Below are 7642 nucleotides of genomic sequence, written 5' to 3'. Positions count from 1 at the left end.
AAACCAGTGTGTGCCCAGTGGGTTGGGACTATAAGGTTCTATATGCAATGATTTTGAGATAATTGGCCTTAAATTCTGAACGCTCATTGATTTGACTGGTGTCAGGAATTTTATCTTAACAACGTGAATTGGAGTTTTACTTTACTATATAAGTAGAGAACATTGAACAGAAAAAGGCTACGTCAACAACTCAATTTTGACAAATATGTAGAGAGAACCTTCTAGTCAAGCTCTTGACCCATGATCAGGTCAGTGGAGCCCTGGGAGGGCCAGTCAGTTTGGCAGGCGCTGTGCTGTGGCATACTTTGAAGGACTCCAGTCCACCTGAATAATGGTGGATCGGCAACATGTGAGCTCTGTGCTGCAACAGAGCAAAGAGACGTCTTCTAGCTGGACCAGCTAAGCGTGAGTTGCTCTAAATTGTGGAGAGCTCATATAGTCATTGAACCGTGACCCATCAACTTTTCAGCTGCACTTCTCTTAGCTACTTCACAGAGGGTGGGCCTTTGGTAACACGGAGGTCCAGAGACGCCCCATCTCTTCCAAAGACCAAACGTAACAACAAACTCCTTAACATTCTCTGTCTGAAGACATTTTTCCGTCCACAGAAGCAAGCACACGAGAAGGTCTGGGACCGTTGCTTCCTCTAATTCTATCCTGAATGTGGGTTGGTCAGAGTAGAGGGCATAGCAGGCCTTCAGGTCAAATAAATACTGTGGCTGAGTGTAGTAGGTGTTAATGTCCAATTCTTCATTAGTGCAGATGAAGGACAGGAGACAAGGAGACAAGCAGAGGAAGCCATATCAGACTATTGAGATACGCTCTCGAGGTGGTATGTGTCTCGCTCGGCTGGCCTGGAGCGTGCATGGCATAACCTCGCGGCTGCACGGGCACACAAGCGTAGCCAATGAAACGGTCGGTTTTCGCACTGAGTAAACAGAGCAGTTTGTGGCCAAACATACACACACAGACACACAGTCCGTCGGTAGACATGCTGTGAACGTAACTAAAGGGATAAAAACACTGATTCATTCCATATGGTCTCTCACTCTACCAGTCAGTGCCGCACACGCACACACACCACACTCTTTTTGTGCCACAGTTGAAGCTAGTAGAATGACACTGCTAATAAAACACTGTTCATTAATCTGTTTAAATGTTCCGTTCAGAATTGGTCATTAGAGTCTTCTGCTTCATGTCAATGAGTGGATTAAACAAAGCAGCAGTGAGGCACCAATCAGAGCAGGTGCCTGTGGAGAAGCATTGTATTGTGGAGTGTCATGCATGTCAGACGGATTCAATCACCTTCGTTTCTGCTGCTGCCCAGAGTTTTTTAATGCCTGTGTGTGTGTGTGTGTGTGTGTGTGTGTGTGTGTGTGTGTGTGTGTGTGTGTGTGTGTGTGTGTGTGTGTGTGTGTGTGTGTGTGTGAGGAGTGCTCTGCTCTCTCCTATAAGGCCTCAGTGGTGGGGATGAACACTGGTGAGAGGAGTACAGCACATCACTACTACCACCCACAGTTAGCTAATCATCACACAACAGATAGGAGTTTTATTGAACGGAAATCCAGTAATAAGCTGAATAATTGATTAAGGAGGAATATGTACTCATCCCTGCACTGATCTGGCCTCCCTCCTTACCTCTCTGGCTGTCTCCAACCTTCCCTCCTCTTCCTCCCTCTCTTTCTTTCTCTCACTCTCTGACTCCCTCCCTCTCTCTGTCTACCACTTGATCTCTATTTGTTCTCTCTATTATCCTTTGGCCCTCTCTCATTCTCCTGCTCCCTCCATCCCTCTCTCTCTGGCAGCTCTCCATCTGGCCTGGCATGCGATGTGTGTGTGTGTGTGTGTGTGTGTGTGTGTGTGTGTGTGTGTGTGTGTGTGTGTGTGTGTGTGTGTGTGTGTGTGTGTGTGTGTGTGTGTGTGTGTACGTGTGTTTAATCACACTGGCCCAGCAGGACTCCTGTCGACCGCCCCACGCCCGGCGTGTCACAGACAGTATCCCACAGAGCAGAGCCAGGAACCGTCTCTCACCCACTCTGCCTGCTCTGCTACCCAGCCTAATCACCTCCTCCCTGGGCTGTCTCTCCTCAGTGACCCTGGTAAGCTCTGGTTCTGTTCGGGCATACAGTGTATATACTGTAGATTTGGGTGAGGAGATCACTGATGATTGGTGTGATGATGTCCTTCATGTGTCCTAAATAAAGCCAAGCATGCTAGACAATAAGCGCGGTGCAGAACTGGCATATGTGGCACTGTGTGTATCCTTCCAGGAGATATTAATACGTTATTCCAGATGAGTGAAAACAGCATGGCCTATATTACACACACAGATCCCATCCACCCACACACCCCCCACCCACACACACACACACACACACACACACACACACACACACACACACACACACACACACACACCACACACACACACACACCACACACCACACACACCACAACACACACACACACACACACACATCCCTCCAACCACATACACACACATCCCTCCAACACAACACCTCACACACACACACAACACCCCCCAACACACATACCACACACCATCCCCTCCACCACTCACACACACAGAGATCCCCTCCATACACACACACACACACACACACATCCACCTCCACACACACACACACCACAACACACACTCACCTACACTAACACAACACACACACACACACCTCTACCTTATTCATTCCAGACCACAATCTACTATCCATCCATCCATCCTCCCCCTCCCCCCCGCCCCCCCCCCCCTCCCCCCCCCCCCCCCCCCCCCCCATCTCTTCCTCCTCTCCCATCACTCCTCTCTCTCTCTCTCCTCCTCCCCTCCCCCCTCCCCTCTCACTCTCCTCTCTCTCCTCCCCCACTCCCCACTCCCCACATCCGCCCACCCCCCCGTCTCTCGTCTCTCTCTCTCTTCTCTCCTCTCCGTTAGGGAAGACTGCCGTGAGGGAGAGGGGGAACAGTGATAGGATGGAATGGAGGGGGGGGGGTCGATTTCCTCTCTCGGCTGTCTAACTGTCAATTACTCTGTTGGGCATCACAGGACATACAATATGTCTGTCTGTGATGTCTGTTTGTGGTGTGTGTCTGTCAGTGCTGCTGCTGACGTCTCCCACCCACCACTGGAGGGAAGCACTTTGATAGCAGCACAACGAGGCCTCTGTACCCTCTTCCCTCGTTCCACTCTGCCAACAGTGAATAACATACATCACATAGCTCTGGACTAAACAGTAAAGGGGCCTAGCAACAGCTGTAGATCAGTGTTTTCTCAAAAGGTGGGTCGGGACTGTAGTTGGGATTAGGGCCAGGAGTTTTTCCAGGACTTTTCTGTCTCAAATAGAGATATCCAAATACTGAGCCGATTGTGCTTATGTCCACACACTCACACACACACACACACACACAAAGCATCTAGTCGTGGAACTGAGCCAAAGAGAGCACTCTTCAATTCGTCATAACTTTATATATCACTGAGCAATGCTTGAATTAGCCTTCCTACATATGGAATGACCTGTTGAGCTTGCCTGGAATGAGTGTGTAACTGACCTGGTGACTTAAAGTCTTAATAATAAGCCAAGGGAGTATGCGTTCTGCATTCAGCCTCGTGACAGTGATGTATTCATACAGGCATCATGCCTATCCGCTGGAGTGTGACAGTCCTGTTTGTTCTTATTTACGCAGAATATAGGTCAATCCATATCCCTCCATCCTGCATTAGCACGCTACACATCCACTGTGTGTGATGACTGATGGTTCTGTTTCAGATGACTTCTCACGGAACCATGAAACATGCTCATTACTGGGTCGCTGTACCATACACGAGTGAGGTGAACATGTGTCAATGTAGAGGGATAAAGGTTCACATTCAAATGCCTTCTATTTATTTTCGTATTCTTTCTTCTTTTATTATTTTCTAACGTCATCCTTAAATCTATTGTTACATATAACAGACAGATTATAGTATTATTATTATTATTATTATGTGAAATATCACAATACCAAATACGGTGTTAACCTGATTGTTGTCATTAAACCGGCCTTGGGTCCTGCTGTAGCCTACCCAAAATGATCCTAGTGTACACAACCACACATCGACACATGAAAGATAAACATGCGTGTGAATGGGATGTAACGTTACCTTGATGTCTTCGTCCATGGTGAAGGGGAAAATGCAAAGGTCCAAAAAACAAGTAAGATCGCTGAAACTTGTTGTATGAATATGGGGTAAATTATTTAAATGCGCGTTTTAATTTGTAGGGTGCATTTGCAGACAGGTTGACCACAGAAGCCGCGTCTTGTTATGGGGAATATTATTTTCTTGCCATCAATGCTGGAATCACGAGGCAATCCGCTTGGATATCCGTCATCAGTGTAGCCTATTTCAGATGGAACTGAATCGGCGACGTCTTTTTTCTACAGTGATCGGTTGCATATTATCCGGCAGATACACCTTCACTCACTCTAGCATCGGGAGAGTAGGCTATCCATCCGAGCTCCACGACTCCGCTTCTCCACTAGACAGACAGGCAGCTTTCACTGTACGTCATCATTATTATCTGTCCCGCCCTGTGGAGCAACGACTACAAACCTGCCCTCATGTGACTGTACTGTACAAAGGCTGTACTGTATTGTAATCTGTGAGGGAATTATTCAATCATATCCCCAGATCAGTGACGAGGTAAAGCATGTATAATATAGGCCTACATATTAATCATATCTCCAGATCAGTGACGAGGTCAAGCATGTATAATATAGGCCTACATATTAAATCATATCCAGATCAGTGACGAGGTAAGCATGTATAATATAGGCCTACATATTAAATCATATCCCCAGATCAGTGACGAGGTCAAGCATGTATAATATAGGGCCTACATATAAATCATATCCCCAGATCAGTGACGAGGTAAAGCATGTATAATATAGGCCTACATATTAAATCATATCCCCAGATCAGTGACGAGGTAAAGCATGTATAATATAGGCCTACATATTAAATATATCCCAGATCAGTGACGAGGTAAGCATGTATAATATAGGCCTACATATTAAATCATATCCCCAGATCAGTGACGAGGTCAAGCATGTATAATATAGGCCTACATATTAAATAATGTCTCATGTTGCCATCCTACGGTCAACTGCATCTGATTTCTTTTCATTGACAAAGAAAAATATTCTCATGTGTGTGTGGTGTGTGTGTGCTGGCGTGTGCGTGTGCGTGTCTGCGTGTGCGTGTGTGTGTTTACACCTCTCTTATCATTCCAGACCACAATCTATCCATCCATCCATCCATCCATCCATTCATTCTCTCTCTCTCTCTCTCTCTCTCTCTCTCTCTCTCTCTCTCTCTGTTAGGGAAGACTGCCGTGAGGGAGAGGGGGAACAGTGATAGGATGGAATGGAGGGGGGGGGTCGATTTTCCTCTCTCGGCTGTCTAACTGTCAATTATCTCTGGTTGGCATCACAGGACCATACAATATGTCTGTCTGTGATGTCTGTCTGTGGTGTGTGTCTGTCAGTGCTGCTGCTGACGTCTCCCACCCACCACTGGAGGGGAAGCACTTTGATAGCAGCACAACGAGGCCTCTGTACCCTCTTCCCTCGTTCCACTCTGCCACAGTGAATAACATACATCACATAGCTCTGGACTAAACAGTAAAGGGGCCTAGCAACAGCTGTAGATCAGTGTTTTCTCAAAAGGTGGGTCGGGACTGTAGTTGGGATTAGGGCCAGGAGTTTTTCCAGGACTTTTCTGTCTCAAATAGAGATATCCAAATACTGAGCCGATTGTGCTTATGTCCACACACTCACACACACACACACACACACACAAAGCATCTAGTCGTGGAACTGAGCCAAAGAGAGCACTCTTCAATTCGTCATAACTTTATATATCACTGAGCAATGCTTGAATTAGCCTTCCCTACATATGGAATGACCTGTTGAGCTTGCCTGGAATGAGTGTGTAACTGACCTGGTGACTTAAAGTCTTAATAATAAGCCAAGGGAGTATGCGTTCTGCATTCAGCCTCGTGACAGTGATGTATTCATACAGGCATCATGCCTATCCGCTGGAGTGTGACAGTCCTGTTTGTTCTTATTTACGCAGAATATAGGTCAATCCATATCCCTCCATCCTGCATTAGCACGCTACACATCCACTGTGTGTGATGACTGATGGTTCTGTTTCAGATGACTTCTCATGGAACCATGAAACATGCTCATTACTGGGTCGCTGTACCATACACGAGTGAGGGTGAACATGTGTCAATGTAGAGGGATAAAGGTTCACATTCTAAATGCCTTCTATTTATTTTCGTATTCTTTCTTCTTTTATTATTTTCTAACGTCATCCTTAAATCTATTGTTACATATAACAGACAGATTATAGTATTATTATTATTATTATTATGTGAAATATCACAATACCAAATACGTGTTAACCTGATTGTTGTCATTAAACCGGCCTTGGGTCCTGCTGTAGCCTACCCAAAATGATCCTAGTGTACACAACCACACATCGACACATGAAAGATAAACATGCGTGTGAATGGAATGTAACGTTACCTTGATTGTCTTCGTCCATGGCTGAAGGGGAAAATGCAAAGGTCCAAAAAACCAAGTAAGATCGCTGAAACTTGTTGTATGAATATGGGGTAAATTATTTAAATGCGCGTTTTAATTTGTAGGGTGCATTTGCAGACAGGTTGACCACAGAAGCCGCGTCTTGTTATGGGGAATATTATTTTCTTGCCATCAATGCTGAAATCACGAGGCAATCCGCTTGATATCCGTCATCAGTTGTAGCCTATTTCAGATGGAACTGAAATCGAGCGACCTCTTTTTCTACATGTGGATCGCTTCAATATTTACTTCCGGCAGTATACACCTTCACTCCACTAGCAATCGGAGAACGTAGGCCTAATCAACATCCGAGCTCACGATCCGCTTTCTTCCACTAGACCAGACAAGGAGCTTTCACTGTACGTCATCAATTACAGGCTGTCACCGCCCTGTGTGAAGCACGCTACAAACCCTGCCTCATGTGAACTGTACTGTAGCAAGGCTGTACTGTAATTGTAATCTGTGAAGGGAATTTATTCAATCATATCCCCAGATCAGTGACGAGGTAAAGCATGTATATTATATTAGGCCTACTATATTAAATCATATCTCCAGATCAGTGACGAGGTCAAGCATGTATAATATAGGCCTACATATTAAATCATATCCCCAGATCAGTTGACGAGGTCAGCATGTATAAATAGGCCTACATATTAAAAGAACTCATAATCCCAGCAATCAGTGACGAGGTCAAGCATGTATAATATAGGCCTACATATTAAATCATATCCCAGATCAGTGACGAGGTAAAGCATGTATAATATAGGCCTACATATTAAATCATATCCCCAGATCAGTTGAACAGAGGTCAAGAACATTGAATAATATAGGCCTACATATTAAATCATATCCCCAGATTATGTGCACGAGGTAAAGCGATGAATATTTTATATAACGCCTACATAATTAAATCATACCCTCTCCAGATTCACTGAGCAGGCTCCAGCAATGTATACCCAATCAGGCCTACATATTAAATCCATATCCCCTCGGATGA

The 7642-nt window shown here is 45.3% G+C and overlaps 1 long non-coding RNA gene across 1 annotated transcript in view; it reads right to left on the bottom strand.

Annotated features, from left to right (window-relative positions):
* Nucleotides 1-6817, bottom strand: part of LOC112076252 (uncharacterized) — a 30718-nt gene extending 23901 nt beyond the window's left edge. Inside the window, exon 1 of the long non-coding RNA XR_002895142.2 lies at nucleotides 6589-6817. This is a non-coding gene — a long non-coding RNA (uncharacterized lncRNA). The remainder of the gene's footprint in view (nucleotides 1-6588) is intronic.
* Between the last annotated feature and the right edge of the window lie 825 nt (nucleotides 6818-7642).

Source organism: Salvelinus sp. IW2-2015, unplaced genomic scaffold (genome assembly GCF_002910315.2).
Source record: "Salvelinus sp. IW2-2015 unplaced genomic scaffold, ASM291031v2 Un_scaffold3648, whole genome shotgun sequence".
Classification (NCBI taxonomy): Eukaryota; Metazoa; Chordata; class Actinopteri; order Salmoniformes; family Salmonidae; genus Salvelinus; species Salvelinus sp. IW2-2015.
Note: the sequence above shows the minus strand (reverse complement) of the source record. Positions and strands in the feature narration are given on the sequence as shown.